This window comes from Melospiza georgiana, chromosome 9 (assembly GCF_028018845.1).
Source record: "Melospiza georgiana isolate bMelGeo1 chromosome 9, bMelGeo1.pri, whole genome shotgun sequence".
NCBI lineage: Eukaryota > Metazoa > Chordata > Aves > Passeriformes > Passerellidae > Melospiza > Melospiza georgiana.
This window is the reverse complement of record NC_080438.1, coordinates 15,840,162-15,863,626: the sequence shown is the minus strand read 5'-3', so window position 1 is coordinate 15,863,626 and position 23,465 is coordinate 15,840,162. Positions and strand designations below refer to the sequence as shown.

The following is a 23,465-nucleotide window of genomic DNA, read 5'->3' as shown; positions in this document are numbered from 1 at the left end:
CATTGTTGCACAAGGCAAAATGTAACAGCTTTAAACTGTACTGAGAAATTTCAGTTAGACATTAGGAAGAGTTCTATTGCAATATGGATAAGTAAAACTGGCATATCTACAGGATCCTGGAAATGGTATTAGTATTTTTTTAATATTAAGTTAATTATCCAAAAGGAAAATATAGAAGAATTTGACTGCTGTGAAGTAATGGAGGCACACTAGGTTATAATTGCTTTCAGCATAATTTTCTGTAGCTGCAGTTACCATCCAGATATCTGTTCTGATCCTATTTTTCCCTGACAAAAGTGAATCCCAGAGGCATTTAAACATTTAATGTGTTGTCATGATCTTATGCACAGGTGTAGATATCCCCTTTGGGAGTCTTTGTCATGTTACAATCAGTATAGTTGTGTGGCAACATATGTCACATGCTCAGCTAATTTGCTAATTTATAAACTTTATGTATCATTATAAATTCCACATTTGAAAACAATGTGTGTGTTAGTGCTCATGTAACCATTATCTATCACAGGTTTTGCTTTTCTTTGCTTTTTCTCCATGGTACCAGAGGCTAATTTTCCCCAAAATCCATTGAATTCAGGGGTTTCTCTGGAGCTTGCCAGTTAGGAGAAGGCAGTGTGAGTGGTTTATGTTGCAGGACTGAGACCCACCAAACTCAACTCATTAGAGATGACTAAAAGGCCATTAAATAGGCCAATTTTCAATCTCCACTGAGTTAGACTGAATTCAAACTGATAGCCCACAGGCAAAAGGCTATGAATTTCATTAACAGTACCCCAAAGCATTCAGTCCCCTAATGAGTGCTAATATTATTCTTCTGAGAATTAAGCTTGTTTTCTGAAAATATACATTTATAAAATCGAGTTCTAATTATTTTGGAGCTTGTAAGGACAGTTTTTCCACTGCTCTTAAACAAAAGAAACATTATCATCTTGTGCAATCCACAGATTCCTTCTAAGATTCTTACATGATATGTGCTCCACATCAACCAAAATACAAACAATAAAAATGTGAAAAGCAAATATTAATACTACCCCTATGCTTCTTGCTGAAAATCATATTTTTTATTGCACACAATCATTTTAAGGTCATCATACTTATTTAATTTAAATATATGTTGCCTAATAGAAGGTAAGATTTAAGGAACAGCAATTCCTGCTTCAATTCTGCAATTAATAACTGAAGGAAATCCCCAAATTCCATAAAAGTATTAACTTATAGAAGATGCAATGTTTTATTAGATTTCACATCAATTTGTGAACAAGTAAAATGCTTAGCATAACAAAACCTGAACTTCAGTTCTAATGCTGCCAAATCCCACAATTTATTAATAGTTTAAAGATATCTAGCAATTTTTTAATCTCTCAATACTTGAACTAAGAGGCCCAATTCCATTAGCACTTATGGATTCTTAAAAATGCTTCTGATTCACATAATCAAAAGGTCAGTAAAGGAACATGTAATGGCCAGTTGAGAACAACACAATAGCATCCTTGGAAATCAAGCCAGATCCTGCACAGCTGGCTTGCTGTTTGCAGGAATTCTGGCTGTGGCCTGGATTATTTCTCCACCAATGCAGGCAAAGCCTAATAATGGTTAAAACAGCATTTGAAAATCTCTTGAGAGAATGATGTTTCTAGTTCCTCCTGATCTTCAACATGGCTATAAAAAGCTTAAACCAAGGCAGGTTCTTTCAAGTTAGCAGCAAAGTATGATTAACTGGAACCAATTTAGTAACTGTTTCTTCATATAAACGTTTTTGTAGCTGAAGCTGCAGAGGGAGAGTTGGAAAATGTTTAAGCTGAAGCATTTTGAATGAAAGAAGACTGCAAATGCCTCCTTGTAACACATAGCAAAATCCCAAATGCCTGGAGGGAAAAACTTTTTAATGATAATTTCTTACATTTATATAGCACCTTTAATTCCCTAGGACCCCAAGCACTTCATTAACTCTATGCAAAAAGCTTCACCATGGAAATACAGCCGCTATATGCATCATTCCTTGAACATTTCATGTTCAGTTGACATATATTCTGGTTATCCTGTGTACAGCAAACAAAATAACAACAGATAAAATATTAAGCTATATAATTTTGAGTTATAGAACAATTTAAGGCTGTATGGTTTACAAAATGCTGTCATGTAATGGATACATTACAATTAGCCCATTAATTTTCCTTCTCCATTTACTATTTCAATCTCATCTTTATGCCATAGCCCTTGGTAGAAAATTTTGTCTTCCATAACATCTTCAAAATTGAAATGATTCTTGATGTCTGATTTTCAGACAAAAAAAGGTCTCTAGGAAAAAGTAGCATCTTTTATGAAATACACTACTAGAGTCTGAAAAAGCAGAGTTTTTGAGTACCTGAGATATAGTGATGGGATTTTTTTAAGGTGAGATAGTTGTACTAATAAAATCCCTTATCTTTATGTATAAAGTTTGTCTTGTCTTTGGCTTTAGACCTTTGTAGCTGCAAAAAGAAGCACACAGAAACATGATATGAAAGATATCTGTGTTTCATTGCTCAACTTGCCACTGAGTTTTTCTTTACACTCTACTGAGATGTTTCTGGCCTTTCTTACAATGACATAATGCAGATTTCACTAATATCCATGAATTTAGGAACTCAATGTACTGATTGTTTCAACAAAGAGTAATCAACATTATTTCAACTGGAATATTAGAAGAACTAATAAAAGAATTATATGGAGCAGTTTAATTTATTTTAACATTGTAAAAACAAAAAGGGGAAGGTGACTTTTCCTAATATTTTTTTTCTGCTTGAGCTGTTGATTCATGTTTTGCTGGCTTGCTTCTTTCACAGGCCCTTTTGAGATACAGTTGTCATGTTAATTAAAGAGGATTGTCTCGTCTATTTTTCAGACAGAACAAAAAAAGTATTTTATTTATAAATTTAGTCTCTGCCATAAATCAAGATATTCTAGTCATCTTTGTCAATATTAATTAAACTTTTAAAATTACCAGTAAAATAATAAGAGAGCAGTAAGAACATATAGATAAAATGAAAACCATTAAGCATTAAACCTATGTCTCTCTTAACAGTGATCCCAAGATAAGGTTAGTCCTGAAATATTGAAATATTTTGCAACAGAAGGGTGTTTAGACAGCGTGCCTAGGGAAACATTACTGCTGTGCACTGTGGATCGCCTTTAGAACTGTCCTACTGTTGTGTGTGTTTGAAATCTCAGAGAAGATTGCTCAGATTACATAATAAAGACAACTGCCACCGTTTTCTCACTGCTCAGCCTCTGTCCATAGGCAATGGTACGAAAATTTCCGTGGCTGTTGCTCAGACCTGCTCCCCTTGGCTAGGCCTGTGCTTGCAATTACAAACCAGCTTTTGTCAGGACAGCAGCTCGTGCCCAGCTTGCCACAGTCGTCTCCTGTTCTCAGTCCCACCACTATGGAGTGTTCCTGTCATCTGCCACCCATCAGAGGGGAGCAGCTGCTGGGGCAGCACTGCCTGCCTGGCACACCAGGCTCCATTCTCAGCTGTTCCACAGGTACCACCACTGTAAACATTACAAATCCTGGATTAATTATCAACAGTCATTCTCTAACCTTAGCCCTTATGCTCATTTTATTTCATCACGTGTTATATTCTAATTGATCTTCCATTAAAAAGACAATAGCTAAGCCTACACCAGTGTTCCTTTCAGGAGGATCTGCCATCTCTCTTATCACATTTCAGTTACTGAGCTCAAGTTCCACAGAATTCAAAGATCACAAGAAAGCAGATTAGCATAGGAAAATACCACCATACATTATAACACTGACCTTCTTAAAAACAATGCATTGCCTTGGAGAGTTGCCATTTGCATCACACACAGGAAGCATTAATATATGAAAATATGCTATGAGCAACGAAACCATAACAGGTTGCTTCCTGAATCTGTTGATTAATAATATTTTACTGTGAGGGGAAGAAAGCAGCGGCAATAAATTGGCCTTCAATAATGATGGAAAAGGACCTAGATCTAATTGGTATAAATTATCATAACTCTGCTTACCTGATGATTCAGTTCACATAATAGTACCAAAATGATACTCAGGGAGAAGACAGACATAGTAATTTCAAGATCCTTGTTTCAAGTGTCACACTGGTAGCCTCAACATCCCCCTGCAGAGGTCACAGCATGAAGGAATTCAGCTCCTACCACTTTGGGCCAGACCTTTGTCACGACTGTGCTACGCTGGCAGAGTGCTAGTGACGAGAGGGAAACTGCACTAGGCCTGAGAGTGTCACATTCTGTCTCCTTCAGGGTGTGTCACCCCACCTCCCACATCCACCTGTGACTAGCATCAGGGTCACACCCGGGGCTGCAGCACGTATCAGAGACCAGAGCAATGTCAGTGTGGAGAATTGTGACAAGGATCCTTTCAGGCACACTCCATATCCAAAGTTGTGACTTTTCTATGTCCGGTGAGGGACACAGGTGGCACAACATGGGGAAGTCACCTCCCTCAGACAAAGATCATTTCCACACCCTCCCCAAAAGGAAAAGGCACTGCCAGCCAACCCCCACCACTTCCGTACTTCAAAGTCATCTGGCCAGATGGAAGCCAGGACAAAGATCCAAGTGAAGACATCTTCACCAAAACCCTTTGCCTTAAGAAGCAAGTTCCATATGTTTTAGCAGCACTTGAAAAATGAACAGTGTCTCTCAGTCGTCAAAATCATTGCCAGGCAGGATTTCAAACTGCCTTCTTTTCCCTGCAATTTCCTACTCCTCTGCCTGGTAGGCAATTGCTACATCAGCAATTCTGATTCCTCTCACCATTCCATGGACATACACACCTTCCTCTCCTTATGCTTGACACAATTGCAAAAAGCTTTATTACTGTTTGCTTGTAAAGTGCTAAAGGTTTGTGTATGGGAAGACATAGCAATTGCTTTCAAAGAAGAAAGCAAAAAAAAAATCCATTTTACTATTATTAATGTAGAAGTACTGCGGATCTTATTTTGTGTTTAGGTAAGATCACAGCAGCAGAAAGTCAGTTTGATATGCCATACCTTCTGTTTGTTTCTTAATTGTAAGGAGTTTGGTTTTGATCAAGACAATTAATTATGAATATACCTGAGTTTTCTAACATCAGGGATAAAGCTTTAAAAAAAAAACTACAAAAGCTTTTTTAGACTATATTGTAGTGTATAGATAAGTACATATCTTCAGGGCATAAAACCAGACATCTTTGTAATTGATTCCTGAAAAGAAGGGGGGCGGGGGGGGGGGGGGGGGAAACTACATAAAATTGAGATAGTTCCACACAGTCTTACAGTTAATATGCAATAGTGAAAAATGATTTATTAAATTTTGTGGTTGCACAGAATCAGTATATGGCATGGTTTGTTAACAAAAAATACCAAGGTACAACCTAGGGTTATTATAATGACAGCATTGTTACCCAGTAACTTTGTCCTTTCCAACTTCCCTGGCACACCCCTTTTTATGCCAAAGGAAGAGGAGCATCTCTTAGCTCCTCACTTTGACCCACATCCATTACCACTCATCTGCTAAAACGTATCTTCAGTGCAATGATCAAAAGCTATATTAAAACTTTTGCTTCTCTCTTGTCCAGCCAGTATTTCCATATCACATCCCACTTAAACTCTCAGGTGAATTATTTTGAACAGCAGTTCATTTGCCATTATCTCATTCAGGAAATACTGTCAGGTTTGGGATTTGCAGGCAGATCTTGTATTATACCACTCACTACTGGTTTTAGTGTGAAGCTCATATGAACATAAAGTGTCTCATTATAAGCTCATTGAAATAACTGCTCATTGAAAGACTTTAATGAGCTTTCAACCAGGCTCTGGTTGAAAATTCTAGCACTAATTTTCCTGTTAACAAAAATCTATGTATTTAAAATAACTGCAAAATACTTACTTCAGTATCCTGCCTGGAATGCATGCTGAGTAGAGGTTTCTCAGACAAAAGAATGAGTGAGGAAACTTAGAAGAACAGTCAGGTTCAATTTTAAAACTTGTCCCAGTTTCACAGGCCTTGGCTCTGGGTTCCAACAAAGTGTGTGGAAAGGGACTCAGATAACGCTTTGGAAGTGTATTTTTAGTTAGATTGTGCAGATAATTCATAGAGTAAAAATGGGGTATCTGTAAAAGCAGAAATAGCCAGCAGTGTAATTTTGGGAATTTCAGCAGAAGAAGCTATATCTGAGGAAGCACTCAAATCTGTCTATTAGTGTGTCAAACATGTCCTTCTAATTTCATCCCAAGCACATTAGAATTTCTTCTGAAGACATTATGTGTGAATTGTCATTCAAATATACCTCTAGCTTTTACTTACTACATTTATATTGTACTTTAAAACAGCACAGAAGTTTTTACTTAATCTGCACAAAAGAGAATCCTGATTTTCAATTTTAAAAGGAGCCAGATAATGGCAGTTTCATATTTCATGTAGATGTCTTAATCAGCAAGTCATTTAACCCAATCCATGTAAGAGAGTACTTTTTAAAGGATCCCACTTACAAATAAGCAATAACCATGTTTTGTCACATTTTATCAATTATGCTTTCCAAAAGAGGAGGATGTCATCTCATTTTTGATAGTTTTAGGAAGCAGAGCTCTCCACAGTGACTGTTAAAATGGCACATGCTGGGGGAAACAGTGCTTATTAGGATTAATTTAAGACAATGGGTACTCACTAAGCCTGAAATGTATATGATCACTTCCACCATTAATGCATTACAGTTTATCTCGTCCTTTAAAAAGAAACAACTCTATATTGAGAATTCCTTTTTTTCCCTGACAGAGCTGACAGGATTTAAATCTCAGGCCCAAAGAAGGAGAGCAGTGGCTAGAGGTGTGCAGCCCTCCTGTGCTGCAGCAGGACAGTGCAGAGGGCAGCTCAGGCCAGCAAGGGCTGCAAGGAACAGTGACAGCCCATCCTTTCAGGAGTTTCAAGCAGTAGGTTGTGGAAAATTAATGATGCCTGACTGTCAAAGCTTGTGTTGATCAAACAGCTCTGCAGCCTGCTGAGAGCAGAGGCTGAAAACGCCCTCTGAGAACACATCCTGCCTTTGCTGCACAGCACCCAGAAACAGGAGATAGAGGTGCTTCAGAGCAGGTCAGGGAGCTGATACCTGCTGTTAACAAGAGGCCCAGGCTGCAAACAGGGGTGAGCATTCAGGACACAGAGCCACCATTTCTAATTCCAGGCAAATGTGAACTCTGCCCCTTGTACCTCTTGTGCCAGAAAGGCTCACTGTGGAGCACAGCCCGGGGAGCTCCTGAATGCAGAGGTGTTGGGAATCAAGGCAGGACAACCACGACACGTGCACAGGGGCTGGCTATAGGTACCCCTATCCCACAGCAGCAGCACACCATGTGAAGCCTTTCCAGTACTCATGTGACACCAGAACACATGTACCACACACAACCCACACCTACACAGCCCTACCTTTGTGTTCAAAACCTCATCCATGACCAGCCTTCTGATCCTGCTGCAGCAGCCACTTGGTGTCCTCCCTGGGATGGTGAGCACCGCTCTGCTCCTTCAGTCCGTTCTGAGACAATCACTCAGGCCTTCACTTCACAAACAAAATCTGTAGTGCTCCCTCCTTTTGCTTTGCAAACAATTTAGAGAAAGAGGTGGGGAGGAGGTCACTCTTCCTTCTGGGAAGGATGATAGCTGATCCTCCTCTGGGTTAAGAGATGCAGAAAAAGCTTGGCTTGTAGCTGTGGCCTCCCAAACGTGGAAGAAGACTGTGAGAAGCCCAAAGTGTTTGCAGATGGCAGCCAGGGCCAGCTGGAGGGGTAATGAAGAACACATCACTGTTAAGCAGAGGGCCACGTGGCCAGCTGGTGCTGCACAGGTGTGGGCAGGCGTGGCACACACAGGTGCAGAGCTGAGTGTAAACACTAAGCCACATGGCTCTGTTGGACAGGCATGGAGGTGCTCCAGGGCAAGTCACTTAGTGGAGATGATCCACATTCTATGCATGTGGGGGGCAAACTGAGAAGGTTTCTGAGCAATTTTCCTGTAGCATCCCAGCTGGAGCACTCCCAGGGAGTCTCAGAGGGCACATCATGCTCAGGCAACACAGCCTTACTAGTAACTCAGGAGCACTTTTACTGGACAGAAGGACAAAACTATTTGGCCTGCCTACACCTGGCAGTTCTTTTGTTCTGAGAAGGATAAGGATATTTTACTTGCAGGGAGGGGAGGCTGACTGAACAATTTTCCAGCAGGAGCAGGAAAATTAAATGGCTTGGGGAATACCCCACTGGAAATGTCATGTGAGTGATTACCTGTGCACCTAAAAGGAAAAATAACCTAATATAAAATGTAGTATGTATCAACCCCAACTTAAAATGCCTCCTAGATATGGGATCTCAAAAAAAACCCCACAAATTCAAGCCTTGAGTTTCATTTAATTTAGAAATTAAAATTTTGATATTTTTTTTCTTACACTAGACTGAGTTTGAAAAGAGACTAGAAAAAACACCTACCACAAAAGAACTTGTAGAAGACCCCAAAATTTCTCCTTATTTTACATTTTACTTCAATGGAACTTTAAGTATAAGAAGACTGGCCTGGTCCAGATTTGATCATTCTTTGCCAGAGCCTGGGAGACTTGCAGGAGTGCATGTGCTTTACATTCTGCTTCATGGGAATGTTATTTTGATTTTTCTTTTACTAGTATTTAAAAGCACTCACTAGAAGTTCCTGCAGCTGTTTGGCCACATAATAACAGACAGCCTCTAATTCCTCATGCATGGCACTCAGCATGGTGTAATCAGAAAAAAGGCCCCAAACCTGTTTCTGCATTCTAATAAGTGTGTGTGTCACTTTGTAGGAGATCAGAATCCTGTCCAAATTCTGCAAAGTCTAACAGAACAACAGTTGCCAAATGACTAAACCTATCAGAAGACAGAGTAAAAAGGCACATCTTTGTTTCTGATCCTCACAGCACCAGTACTGGCAAGAGAAACATCAAAGTTTCCAAAATAAAGCCAGTTAACCACTGCAACTGCTATTAAATGTAAACAAAGACATAAAAGTAGGGTCCTTGGAAGCCAGTATATGAATGTTTGAAACAGTGGCTATGTACACAATTAGTGCTTTGTTAACATCACGTACTCCTGGAGCTGTGCAGCTCCACTGCCTGTGCTGGGAACACAGGCACTGAGCTCTGGGGCCTGCAGCAGCAATCCCGAGAGCAGAATATTTGTGCAGCCACACTGTGGAGTGGTGGGAGGAGAACAGGCACTGCAGAGAGCTGCAGCTTCTTCCCCTCTCCTGGTGCAGGACACACTGCACAAGGGAGCCGCAAGAGTACCTTCACTGTCCTTCTCCCCAGTAACTCCCTTCATCTCAGTAAAGGCCAGCAAGCCAAATTCCTGACAGCAGCTAGTTGTTTTAAAGGCTCTGCCACTGTGGTAGTAAGAAAGTATGTGCTGGCAGCCTAAACCAGGTAAAATTACTTGGAAGATAACATAACAGTGAGAACTTAATGGGTATTAATTACTATGTTAAAAATACAGCCATTTTTCTTGCATTGACACAAAACCTGTATCCATTTAATTTAATCAGTAAAGAAATGGATGCAGTACCATCAACATGTAGACAAAATGCAGGGGGTAAAATGGCATTGTATGGGTCTATTCAATACTTACAATTTCAGCAACCTTGTTTTCTGCAAGTACAATGCTGGAATTTTTCATCTGAGCACAACCTATAATGATCCAGATTCTGGATGTGAGGAACAAGACTCTGATCCACTATCCACTGGAGTACAAGCTGGTCTTTTGGGGAACTGCTAGAAGATTCCAAACAGAACTGTTTGTGCAGAATTGGACTGAACTGCTGTCTGAGACAAGGCCATTAATGGCAGTATTCCCGGTGCTTCAGTATTATAAAAGAAATACACTAAAATAATTAATTGATGTCATTAAACTGCTGTGGTGTTGAACACATATTGCACTCAAACATACTGAATGTTGACAATTTATTATTTCAGCTTTCATGACAACACCTCTGTGGTAATATTTCTGCAAAATCTGTAATATATAGGAAGGGGAAGTCTGCACACTATAAAGTGCCACAGAACTGAAGACTTGTCAAAATAAAATGAGCTATAAAAACAATAATATTCAAGCAACATCACTCTCATTAAACACCTAATGATGCCACAGGCATATTAGTGGGGAAATGCTCATGAGGCTCATGAAGAATTAGGAGAAAAAAAAATAAATAAAACCCCTTCTCCTAAAACTGCTTGCCAAGCTGTTTGAACATTCTGCCGCAGGCAGTTTCTTGAAAAAGATGGAGATGTGAATGGAGACAGGCAGTGACTATCAGATGCTGATGATGGTGAGGGCAAGCAGAAGTGATGCTAGAGATTAAGGGCTGCATTTTGCTTTCAGTTGTCTCGCCTGTCCCAACATTTCATAGTATTCAAATGAATCTGTTACATAAGGCATTTCTCCTGTCTAAGCTGCTCAGCAGCCATATTCTCCTTTCTGGTATGGATTGTCTTGGGAAACTTGCCAAGCTGTGACAGAGCAGTGCATAAAAGGAAATCATGCTCATAAGCTGGGGGTGGGGAGAGCTGCAGGTGAACAGATTCAGCGCAGCAATATATATACACTCTCCTGTCTCAGAAACTGAGGGCTTAAATGAAAGGGGACCCACAGTGCTGCTTTACAAAAGTGCATAGGGCTGCTAAAGACCCCAAATATCCCATTCATTTGCTCCAGGGAGGGTGTGAGCATAGTGGAGCAGAATTGCTCAGCACTTCATTGGCTGCTGCTTTGGCAGATTGGAAGAACAAACAAGTACTTTCTCTTAAGATGCCAAAAAAGCCACATCTAGTTTTGGAGCACATTCATGATACACAACACCTCCTTTACACTAATGAAGGTGCTAGATCTTTTAATTAAAGACAGGGAATCACAGGTGGACACTGCCTCTTGTAGGAGTAAGTTATTACCTGCCTGCCAGGACCTGTCTGCAAGGTTTGGCATTTCCTATAGAATGCAGGAAATGCACTTGGGTTTAATACTAATTATTTATTAACAGTCAAGCTCTCAGGTAGCTGCTGGCTTTTCATCTCCATACCTCAAAATGCTTTATAAAGGAGATCATTGCCAACAAAAGAACACAGACATCTACATTTGGGCTTTGGCATGGAAAGAGTGTCACAGTTCACCTGTAAAGCAGATTTGCCAGCTCAGCTTCACTCTGGCCACCTGCCCTGGAAACAATTAAATTACTGGGGGCGGGTGGAAAGATTCATAGCTGAACTTCAGTGACACAAACATCTACAGGAGATAAGGCAACCCTACACAGTGTTGTGCCTGGCTGGAAGATGTGGAGGTCAAGGAGACTCAGCTTGAGGTCTGCAACACTGCAGCAATCTCCAGGCATCTCCAGATCAGATTCACTAGATTACTGCAAGGTACTGCTATGGATTACTACACTGAACACTTTTAACTGCTCCATCCCTGACAAAGATTTACTGTCCTTTCACTATCTTCACTTGTTATAGTAAAAGACAGGTAAAGAAATGTGTTTGAGCTGATAAAATTTTGGCAGTTTTGCACTGCACACAGACTAAAGTTTTTTATCTTAATGACCTGCAGCTGAAACAGATGTTTTGCTTTAGTGTTTTAAAGAACTTCACAAAACTTAATACTAATTTATTCTTTCACAGTGTGTGTGTGTGTGGGGGAAAGCTTGATATCGTTACTCATATAACAGAACAATGTGAAAAATGGAAACAGATGTATCTCATTTAAGCATGAATAAGAAGGAAGTGAAAGATTAAGAGAAATACCATGGCTTGGTAAAGTCAAGACAATTTCTTATGGATCTCCAGTAAGTCCAGAAAGATCTTCCTAACAACTTGGTCCCTGATTCAGCAAGCACATGGAAGTGCTTAACTCCAGCTGTGGAGGTTGTCTCACATGATTCATTTATAACACTTTTAAAAGCTGTATAGTCAAATGAATGCTTTACAGTAAGGAGTTGAGGGATCAATGGCATTTTTCCTGAAGACAGTAAGGCACTTAGTTTTTTCACAAACTGCAGACATGAGAATAGAAATAAAGTCAAACTCAAAATACATTGTTGCTGAAACAAGAGTGCTTTGATTTTCTGCAGCACCGACAGAGAATTGCAAGATCCATAAACAGCAGCCAGGGATCTGCTGAGAGCTCCAGCCTTCCCCCAAGGTGTGCAGCTCCTGGCAGCAGGCATCTGATCTGCTTTGGAAACTGCCTCTCACCAGAGACTGTCCCTGGCTGCAGGGACTTTCCCTTAAAAAATCTTTTGTACACCTTCAGTGATGTGAGTTTAACTGAGGGAAATGCAACCCTTCAACAATCCACCCCTGAGAAAAACATTACTTGCAGGGATGCAATGAACCTGGGCAAGGGGTGTATGTAACAGTGCCCCCCTATTTGGGAGTCTGGTGGGATCTGGGTGCACACAAAGAACCCATCTTTCATTGTTGCTACTATTTTGTCTTACGCCTGCCTTGGACAGTGAAGGATCAGACAAGTTTGTTCTCTCCCTCTTTCCAGAGTAAAACCCAGGCCTAGAAACGTGTCCTTGTCCCAGAGGCGTTGCCATGGCTCCCAGGGGCCTCCAAGGTGCCCTAGGGCTCTCACCACTGTCAAAGGCAGGACAACCCCACCTGTGCTCACAGCCAGGAGTGAGGTGCAAAGATTTATTCCACCACAGGAGATCCTCCTGCTATTTCCATCTCATCAAATGCCTGCTCAGACAGTTTTCACTCTGTCACCCCAGAGCAAATGATCCTCTCTCCAGCCTAAGCGAATTATTTTGGTCCATCTGCAACTGTACGTCCTTCCCAAATTGGAAGAGGTGTTGCTACTCTTGATGTTCCCAACAGGGAAGAAAAGCAAAATAAATGTTTAGATACCCCATGAATTACAGCACTATTAAAAAAATTAAATCCTTTTGTTTCTAGACTGTACCAATTGGGTAGAAACATGGAGCAGTACAAAATTCCTTTTACAAAGGAATTCATAAAAGGAAAAATTGAAAATAAGGCTTCAAATATTCTTGTTTGATTTTTAAGGACAACATTTCAATTCTAGGAGACTGTCACCTTCCATTCAGCATTTTTAATATGAAAATAATGTTTCTTAATTTGTCACTGATTTCAGCACAGTTGCCGAGAGAGATTTGGCCCTGTGTGCAGTCCACAGACTGTGCATGCAGAATTAATACTCTCGTTAACATTACTATATGCAAATGCTCCCAGGATGCACAGAGAGATTTGTATTTCAGATTAATATTTTATGGGAGTTTTGTGTGTACATGATAAATGAATAAATGGAGGGACACAAGGGGACATGAAGAACATGTGCATCATGTGTGAGAACTGCATTAATTCTTAAATGTTTGCAATGGCCACAAGATGGTTAAGGAACAGAAAAGATTTATTATTGCAATTACATAGGCGGAGAGAATAAGGGAAGAAAGATGAGAGATCAAGGGAGTTGTTTCATGTTACAGTTTCTCCAGCTGCAGAGCTGCCTTCAGAGGTTCTCCAGACCCTTCTGCCCCCACGCTCTCCACCCTGTGTGCCTTCCCTGTCTGCAGATCACCATGCCTTCAGTCCTGCCAACTCCACCATCTGCACAATCAAGCTTTAAAACAGCTCTTATGGAACCACACCCTTCATTTACTTGGTCTCTCCTTCTTTTCCATATAGAGGGCCAGTGGCATATGAAATCTCAGCACTAATACAATGCTGTGGATATGAAAAAAAAGGCATGTCAGGGAGACTGAGAAGAGATCTCAGAATTTGTGGGTTAAAAAGGAGAGTTATGTGGAAAAACTGTCACTGATTTCCTGCTGTTTCAACTTCTGGGTCACCCCTTCCCTACCATTCCAGCTGTCCTTATTCCACTGAAGCTTTATTGCTGCTCTAGAATGACATGAAGCTCCCTCACACTTTAACTATAAAAAATGTTATATTGTATTTGTCCAAAAACCTACATGAGTAAAAGAAGATCCCTGAGGGGATATTATTAACTGCCTGCTACTTATCATTGATGGTTATTCTCTGAGACAACTCTCCTGTTTAATCTTTATGCTCTCGACAATAACCCTTCTCTCTTTTTGATCAAGTGTTTAATTTTCTTGAAAGATTTTCTCCGACTTTAGTTATTATTGAAGGGGATTTTAATTTTACCCCAACTCTTTAATGGCTAAACCTTGCATATCCACTATTTCAAATAGGGGTATTTCAGTTACTCTAAGTAAATAGTTCAAGGATTTGGTCTTGATAGGTAGCTGGAAAATTTCAAATCAAAACAAAATTGAAAATGCAGTTACTTTTCCACTTTAGAATAGCGTTTTTTGTCTCCCTGAATGACCTGTCAGTGTACTGGAATAAGAAATGGATACTGCTAGACTGCTACAGAGCATACTCCCGTGTCAGCACAGTTTCATCAGCAAGAGTGGCAGCCCTGTATGGGAAATCAGTTAGCTGGTTATTTCATCTGCAGCTGATCAAAGATAAACAAGATAAAGAAGACAAACAAAGGAAAACAATGATGTAGAATGTATTCTTACCTTCCTAGCCTCCACAGACAATATTATTGCAAAATTTCCTCTAATTGTTTATAGTAAAACTTTATAGCAAAAAAGATGAGAAAAATAAAGGAAAAAAAAAACCCAAACCAAAACCAAAAGAGGTTCAGAAGAAAGCAAAGCCAGAAACCCTTGAAACTTTCTTGTTGCCCCTTCTAACAAGTATTCTCAATCCTTCCCCATTGTCACTGCATTCCACAGCACAGTTTAAGTCCAGATCATTGGTAAATATCTAATATCAGTTAAATTTAGAGCAGCCCATTGAGCATGGAAATATTGTGCCATAGGACTGAGAAATCTTTTTGGGAGACTTGTTTTGTTATCCTGGATACTCCTGTTTCCAACGACCTTGTTGTCTGTCATAATTACAGTTTACAACATACTCCTGTTCCTGGAGCCAGTAAATTATTACAGGGTCCATGATTTTGTCTGTATTCCCAGTGTTGTTTCATTGTCTTCTCCTGTCTGACCTGGATGTCTGGGAATGGAAGCGCAGAGCCTCAGTCTGCTCCCTCCTGTGCAGCCACTCTCCTTCCCTGGTTCCCATGCTCAAAATGGGAGCTTGATACATCATTCTTAGGGCAAGACAGTAATTCACTTTTCTTCCTTTCCCCTTTCCCACAATAACCCATCCTCACTGCTAACCTCCCTCCAGCACAGACTCGCTCACAGGCTGCAACCAGAGAGGTGCCAGGACGCTCTGGTTGCAGGACACAGGACACAGCTGCTCCATGACCAGGAGTTCAGGTGAGGAAAGACTTGAGTGGAAGTAAGCAGGGCCAAATGCTAGACAGCAGACACTAGAACATATGGATCTAAATCTATACATCTGAGCCTTACGTATCCCAGCCTGTAAAAAGAATGTTTCAATACTTTCCTATTTCTCAAAGAAGTTACTAGGGTAAATAAATGAATGCTTACATAACTGCACTGTCAGAAAAATACTTTTCCTGAATCAACGTTTTCAAATATTTCAACTGATGAAATTAATTTTACAAACAGGTACAACACAGACTATAAATGGTGGCTAATAATCTCAAAATAATCCCCTTAAGATTCTTCTAATATTGCAAAATCTTTCAGACTGAGTATTCAATTCCCCTGTTGCATTTCTGTTGAGGCAGTTGGACTCAGCAGCCCCATTTGCTTTCTCAGCATTAGACGCCAGAGTACCCAACAGTATGGGTGGAAAGAACACAGCAAGAGCAAGGTGGCATCACCAAAGAACTGGAGCAACAGATTTAAGAAGGGCATGATTCTCACAGCAGGTCAGCACAAGTGGCAGCTGTGTGTTTCTGGGGTAGCAGCAAGTGTCTGCTACCATCTTACAGCAGCACTGTGGCTTTAAATTTTATCCTGGTTGACTCAAATACATACATATTTTCTCACAGTACCACTGCTCTTCATGAAGCACTGCCCCAGCCCAGGACAAACTTCTCCAATGTTTCATTTTCCTACCCTCTCAGGCTCAAACAAGAGATGTGTGGAGAATCTTTGTGTGCTGCCCTTCACACTTGCAATCAAATCTTCCCTGCTTAATGAGCCATGGGCTGTTGCTCTGAAACAGAGGACATTAACAGTTCAGAAAAAATAAACCCCTGCAGATTAATCACCTGGCTTCTTCATGGGCCCAATTGCAATAAGCAGACACTGTGAAAGCAGAGCAACTCCACGTACACTGCCTGACTGATAAGCATATTAGCTGATCCCCCTGCCTGCCTTTGACACACATATAGCACATGAGCCTTATTTCATTGCTTGTTTCAAATATATACCAGAGGTCTCCCAATGTCACTACAGCCACAGAAATTAACAATATGCAGCCATTTCATGATTCTCCTAGTGTTCCCCCCTTCCTGAAATAGTATCTATTTCATGCTTCTTGATTTTTGAAGTGAGTGTTTTATTGCTTTCTGAACAGCACTTACTGCTAGGTTATCATTTCTGCATCCACCATGCAGTAATCCTTGCAAAGACAAGGACCTCAATTCATCTTGAGAACTACACTTTGCCAGAAACTGCCCCCTAACTAAGGGTTTTCCTGCTCCATGGTAAATCACCAGTAGCTTTATTGTTACTCAGTCTGATCACTGCATTTTGGTACAGGAGCCACAGTAAAAGGAAGCAGGATTAGGTGCTGGGCAAACCCATCAAAAGCCCTTTGCCAAACCTTGAACATAGCACAGGCAGGACACAGTGCTTAATTTGCTGGAAACACAGAGAAAAGAAACAAACAACCAATTGTGCAATCAGCACAGCTTCCCCCATTCCACTGCAAGGTAAGCTCAGAAAAGACTAACAGGATATGGCACCAAACAGTTTAACAGACTTGAAATGCTCCAATTTATGTAATGACAATACCCTTCCACTACCATAACCCACCTCTCCACTCTTGCCTGCCCCAGCTCTCTGTGGTTCAGGAGCTTTTTTGAACAGTGTGATTCTAGCATAACATGAAGGAAACACCAGCTTTAACTTTTCATAATTTTCATAATTCCTCCTTTCTCTTGCTGGCTGAAGTGTCAGTCTCACTCAACTGCTGATTTAGCCTATAGCAGGTAACAGTGAACCCTCATCCTATTTCATGTATCTATGAGCTTGTTTCTCATGTTTCCATTTTTACAGCCCTTAGAGGCTACAGGAACATGATGCTTTGATTGCCTTTACCTTATCCTTTCTATGGGTCATGTGGGTCACTGGCATACCTGAAATAACCTGGGCCTGCTGTTTCAACCATCAGTCACTCCTCAGCTGGAAGGCAGAGTCCTGTTGGCAGGGAGACTCCAGAGCAAAGCAGAGGACAGTGGTGTCTTTGATGGTAACTGTGTACCTCAGCTCCCACCTGATAACAGGTATCCATGGGCACCACTCCTCCCCCGGCTGTTCCCATTGATCATGCTGTGTTGCTATTGGAGCATTCCAGTAAACAGGACCCAGAGCAGGGTGTCTGCCTCTGTGACCACGCACCAAGGCTAAATCCTCCACAGATTACAAGTCAGAAAAAGCTGTGGTGTTTACCTGAGCTGAGGATTTGGCCCTACAGTATTAATGTAAATAAGAGCCACCAAGCAGGGCTCTTTCCAGGCGAGACACTGAGCAGCATTTGATTAAGGCCAATGTGAGTAGAGTGTGCACAGCATGCAGAAATTCCCCAGAAAGAGTCTTTTAGAAAGAACCACCTGGATGCTACAAAATGAGCCATAAATGTGGAGATCTCATAAATATAACAGCACTTCAAACTGGACATCTTTGTAGTCCTTCAGTGTCTGCTGGGGTCACAAACCCTGGAGTTGGGAATATTAATTCACCACATCTTCAAGGAGGCAAAAACACTGCTGAGAGGGATGCAAACATGTTTGCTTTATAATGACGCATAAGGACTCTGCCTGGAGTCTCCCAAACAAGCCTTCCCCTTCCTTTAGTGGCACAAGAACAGTGCACACTACATGCTTTAAATGGGATTCAAGTCACTTTTTCATTGCTACTAGAGCAGGTACTGCTGGAGATAAAAGCAACTGTCTCAGAAGAGCAGGTATGACATCTGGTACATAGCACCAAAAATAAATCTTTAACTTCCTCTCATACCTGCCAAACCTGTTCCAAGGAAACAAGCCTAGGAAATATTACAAATACACACTTCTCTCTGATTTCAAAGGAAGAACTGACCTATTTTTTCTTTGCCCACTAAACATATTTCCTATGAGAAGACCAGTTTGCTAAAACAATAGGCTGTGTTTGGAATAATCCCAATCATAAACCAAAACCACATGCATATGAAAAGGGCAAGTGGCCTGACGTTTGCACTGGAGGTAATTCACGCTAACAGCGCTATTTATAGTGCAGCAGCACCTTAGGGACACAGCCATGCTCAGCACACCCACTCGGTACACACTACACAAACAGGGAATCTGATCGCCTCTCCCCTGCAGTGCACTCCTTGTGCTGCTGATTTATGGAAACTGGCTCTGTAATGCCATACAGTTTGGGAGTGGTCCTTTGTGAAATCATCTTCTCTGGTCATATTTGTGTAGTAAGTATTTTCCATATCCTTTTCAACAGCTGACCTGGCTTACCAGAAGACAAGAGATTTGTGTATTGGAGAAGATGACCTACTTAAATCAGGAACAATTAAAGACCCAGCTCCTATTTACATGCTTGTGTAAGGAACCACATACACACACACACACCCACACACAAATCACAATGACGATGCCAGGATATGTTTCTCAGTGCTACAATTCTGGTCATACAGGAGGGTCTAAGACAGGGGGAAACAATAAAAGGAAGTGCTTGTGATTCATTATTAGCAATGTAAATAGGACACATTTGGAGCCTGTCATCATCCTGATCGCTCATCTGCTTTTATTAGTCCTCATTCTTTATTCTTATTGTCTTGTTTTCTGTGCTTGTCGTTAAAGTTAGTTATATTATAGGCATCTGTTTAGCATATTCTATATGAAAATGCAAATAGAGATGAAAACCACCCGTTAAATAAATATATGCAGCTTCCATGACATGTACATATTTGACTGCAGCATGTCAAACACAAAAGCATTATCACTTCCTAAGTCTGCATGTTCATTACATGCATTACTTTTCTACCAGCAGATGGCAGTTTACTATTGCTTCAAATAGGTTATTTTGTTAATGTCAGATGTTTCAAAGTCCCGCGTGGTTAGTAAAAAAACTTTCAGCTCATTTCACAGCTAATTTTTAACTCAATTTTCTTCTGCATCATCCCCTCTAGAAAATGTAATCAGGACCAAGCTATTTACTTCAGTTTACAGTCCTGCCACTGAGCAATTCTAATCACTATCAAAACAGTTCCCTGACAGCAAGTTCATGCAAACCAGTGGGTATTATCCAGCTTCAAACACTCACTGCTGCCACCAGCCCCTTAAGGCACACCTCACACTCCCCAACTCCCAGTCTGTGCTCGGGAAATTATGCACATTATTAACACGGGTGGCAGGGCCAACGTGAGAGATGAGACTGTACAAAGGGGCCAGTGGTTTATTTACTTTGAAACTGCCTGAATTTCAGGTAACAAAGAGTTAAAACTACCACCCGGGCAATGCTGGCAGCCTCCTACACTGCAGGAGGTCCAAGGGCAGCAGGGAGTCTGTGCCAGGAGATGAAGCCTACAGGGGCTTTCAGAAATCCTGCTGCTGCCCGAGGCCATCCTTTAACCCAGTCAGAGCTCAACTATGAGCCCATCTTGTCCTCCCTCACAGGGCTGAGAATGTGAGTTTTCCTAGTGAAACACTCCAGCAGGGAGCACAAGCAAAATGAAGGGATAGGCCAGTCCAATGCTGCTGTAACACCTGGGCAGGGATTGACCCTGGGCATCAGCTGACACGTACAGACCCCACAGGCACAGCAGTGCCATCCACATCCTAAAACCAGGCACCGGGAGAGACTCAGGCTCCAAGAGCCTCTCTCTCCACTGACACGTGGTGATATTGCTCATCTTCGCTTCCTGCCCAAAAACTCCCTCCTCTGAGTCAAAACCAGCATTCAGGTTGGCCCCATGAGGCAACGTAGCCCACAGTTGGATTTGTTCCCTCATCCAACTCTGCCACCCACCACAGCAAACAAATGCTCCTTTTGGCTGCATCAGCCACAGAGATCTGTGCTGGATTAAAGCAAACACGCGACTCCTGGCTTCCCAGGGGAGCAGAACTCCTCTCTCAGCTCAGGTGTGGCCCTTCAGTACTTGGTATTTCAGGCACACACCCATTCCTGCCAGCTCGCCAGCCACTGACCACAACGGTGGGCTGAAACAGCCTGTACAGAGGGCAGGAAGGAGGAAAGGACTCCTGTAATGTGCCCATAGGCTGAGGACAGATTAGTTTTGTGGCTGGACTGGGATTTTGTTAATTTGATTTTTTGCTCTGCTTAACACAGGAAACTGCCCTTTTCCTAGGGCGGCACAGGTCCTTTCAAGGCCTGCAGCTCTTGAATTTGTTCCTTGTATTCTCATGCTAGAGTGGCAAACAAGAGATCCAGAGATCTCTTTGCATCTACTAAAGAACTAAACAAAGCTAAAAGTTCCAAAAGAGAGTATTGACACACACTGCTTTGTAACCTGTCTTGGGAATGCAGTGTTTTCTTTTACAAGTAGTCCCACATAGCCCCTTTTTAATGATCTGCAGAGAGACACAAATTCACTGGTGGTATTAAATTAGAAGTGAAAAACAACAAAGACAGCTGATGCATTACAAATGGGAAAGAGAACTGAAAAATAGAGGAGGAGAAAGAAAATGTAACAACATTTGGAAAAAACAGGAGAGCATTACACTGTGGGGAACAGGACACGTATACACGGTATCAGGCACAGACTGACCGAGGGAGATCAAAAATGTGCCAAGAGGAACAGGTCAGCAGTAGGAGGGGAAAGACTAACAATTTTTTTCTCCTCAGTGCTGAAGACTCCTGCAGTCTTTCCTTTCACTGCAAACCCTTTGTGGTGAAGTCCTCATGCATAGAGCTGTGCTTGTAAAAACACATGGATATGGTTCCAACAGCCTTTTGTTGGAACTAAGAGCAAATGGAAGTATTTAAGAATCACATAATGACTTGATAATTCCTAAACAATCACTTAACCAGAAAATACATGCTGATCAACCTCTCTTCTTCATGTGGACAACTGTGTAAGTAAAGGTGATGTTCATTTGAGCCTGACACCATCCTATCAACTTTTGTTTCCATCTGAGAAATCCTTTAAATAACGTTCAGAGTAGGTTTAACATCCATTATCACTCAGATTATTCCACTCCTAAGAGAATGGATTTCAAAATTGTATTTTCCAGTTGAAGATTAAAGAGCTACTTCTAGGTTTCTTTAACCTTCTTTAACAAAGTAAAATTCTGCTGTGTCTCAAAAGCTAAACATTAATACAGACGGGATTTGCTGTCATTTTTGTAAATGTTAGCAGCAAACATTTAGCATTCCCATTACTTTCCCACCCAAACCTCCTCTACTCACGTTGAGAAGCAAACTGGATTTCTTATATGCTCATGCTGCCTTGTGTTGTGCTCAGGGATACCTGCCACTGTTGGACCCCAGCTTTTCTGCTCGGCTTCACAAAGTGAAAGCAGGTTGTTGCCTCAGGGCCTAAAGAGGGCAGCTTTTCACGCCTGTGATGCACAGGTACCCCGCTGACCTTTTAAGCAGCCTGCTGCCCTCCAGGGAGGCTGCTGGAACAGGGGAATGCTGCTTGCTCACCGCATGGCACACGTGCAAACAGCAGCTCCCACATCTGATGCTGTGGTACGTACTTGGCACTGGAAAGCAACACACATTGCTGCAGAGTGCAAGGCAAGACGGGATTCTTTTCACTGCACATCAGCAAGCAGTGGAGTCCATTTAGCTAGCCTTGCATTTCTTATAGTCACATCACTTTCCTACTGCAGGCAGAGTCACAGCACTTGCCTCTGACTACAGCATACATCCCTGGAAACAGGGGTGGAGGGGAAGACAAGACAAATCTCATAGTAAGGGACAGAGCTGGGCCCCCTCAATCTTACCCTGCAGAGCCACAAACTCCTGGCCCTGCTGCTGGGGAAAACAGGGAAAATCCCACATCCTGATAAGAGCAAAACTATGCCCTGTGGAATTTGTCCGAGGTATAGCATTGCCTAAATCAGGTCTAATTGCCATGCAAGATAGGATGAAGAACATCTTAATTCCCCAGACTCTGTCCCAAAGGCTGAGCACTCTTAGAGCTCATAATCTTGTGCACTGAGTCATATTAAATAAGTTGCAGAACAAAGCCTAGGTTTGCCACACTTCCTCCAGTGCACTGCTTTAGAGGGAAGGGTAAGTTGCCTAAAAACCAGAGCCTAAAAACCAGAGTGTGCATTCCTTTTCTCCACTTTGCCCAGGCTTTATACCTAAAGCAGAGCAGGAACTAGGTGACTTACCTGCTGTCAGCACCTTTCATGGTTCAAAGTTTTCTATCAGGGCACGCAAGAGCCATAATAACGAAGAACTACATTATCTCACTTTGCATCAGATTTTACACCTTCCTCTGTGATTTATCATGCCAAAATCTCTGGTATTTGAGTGATATAGAAAGCGGCAGATGAAGGCTCAAAACCTGTAATGCTGCCTAGAATATGCAGCAAATAGAGTCTAATTAGAAATTAATATTTATGAGCTGTGTTCCTCTATCATAATTCGTTCTGCCCCAAAGTATCACTAGAGTACCACTTAGAAGACGAGAAGGTTTGAGGTGAAGTTTCTTAGTAGAGAAACACAGCAGATGCCATGTGGGGAGCAGCAGCCTGGAGGCTGACAGGACCTGGCTCTGCAGAGACGCCGGCCTGCAGGACAGGGGCAGAGGAGCCCACGGACAGGAGGGCTCCAGAAATTAAATACCTGCTGGCTGAGAGCCGGTAGAGCTGCAACAACCAAGAGGGGCTGGTCCTCATCAGCCGTGCAGAGCTGCGGGCTCCTTCCCGGCGGAGGCGGACGTGGGCGCGTCACGTGCGGCCGTGTCCCCGCAGCCCCGCTTCCTGCGGCCGCGTCCCTGAGGCCGGGCCCCTCAGCCCCGCTTCCTGCGGCCGTGTCCCCTCAGCCCCGCTTCCTGCGGCCGTGGCCCCTCAGCCGTGTCCCCTCAGCCTCGCTTCCTGCGGCCGCGGCCCCTCAGCCGTGTCCCCTCAGCCCCGCTTCCTGCGGCCGTGGCCCCGCGGACGGCAGTGGCTTGGCCAGCGCAGCGACTGCGGCCAGCGGGGAAACGCCGCTGTCTCGGCAGGGCTCACTGGGAGAATGTCCCGGAACAACATCCCTGCCTTTGCCCGCTGGTCTGTAGAACTAAGTCATAGAAA

The 23,465-nt window shown here is 42.2% G+C and overlaps 1 protein-coding gene across 1 annotated transcript in view; it reads right to left on the bottom strand.

Moving 5' to 3' along the window:
• The window catches only part of ZNF644 (zinc finger protein 644), a 70,686-nt gene extending 47,598 nt beyond the window's left edge, over positions 1 to 23,088 (bottom strand). Inside the window, exon 1 of the mRNA XM_058029801.1 lies at positions 23,017 to 23,088. The gene's annotated coding sequence lies outside the window, so the exon portion shown is untranslated. The remainder of the gene's footprint in view (positions 1 to 23,016) is intronic.
• Between the last annotated feature and the right edge of the window lie 377 nt (positions 23,089 to 23,465).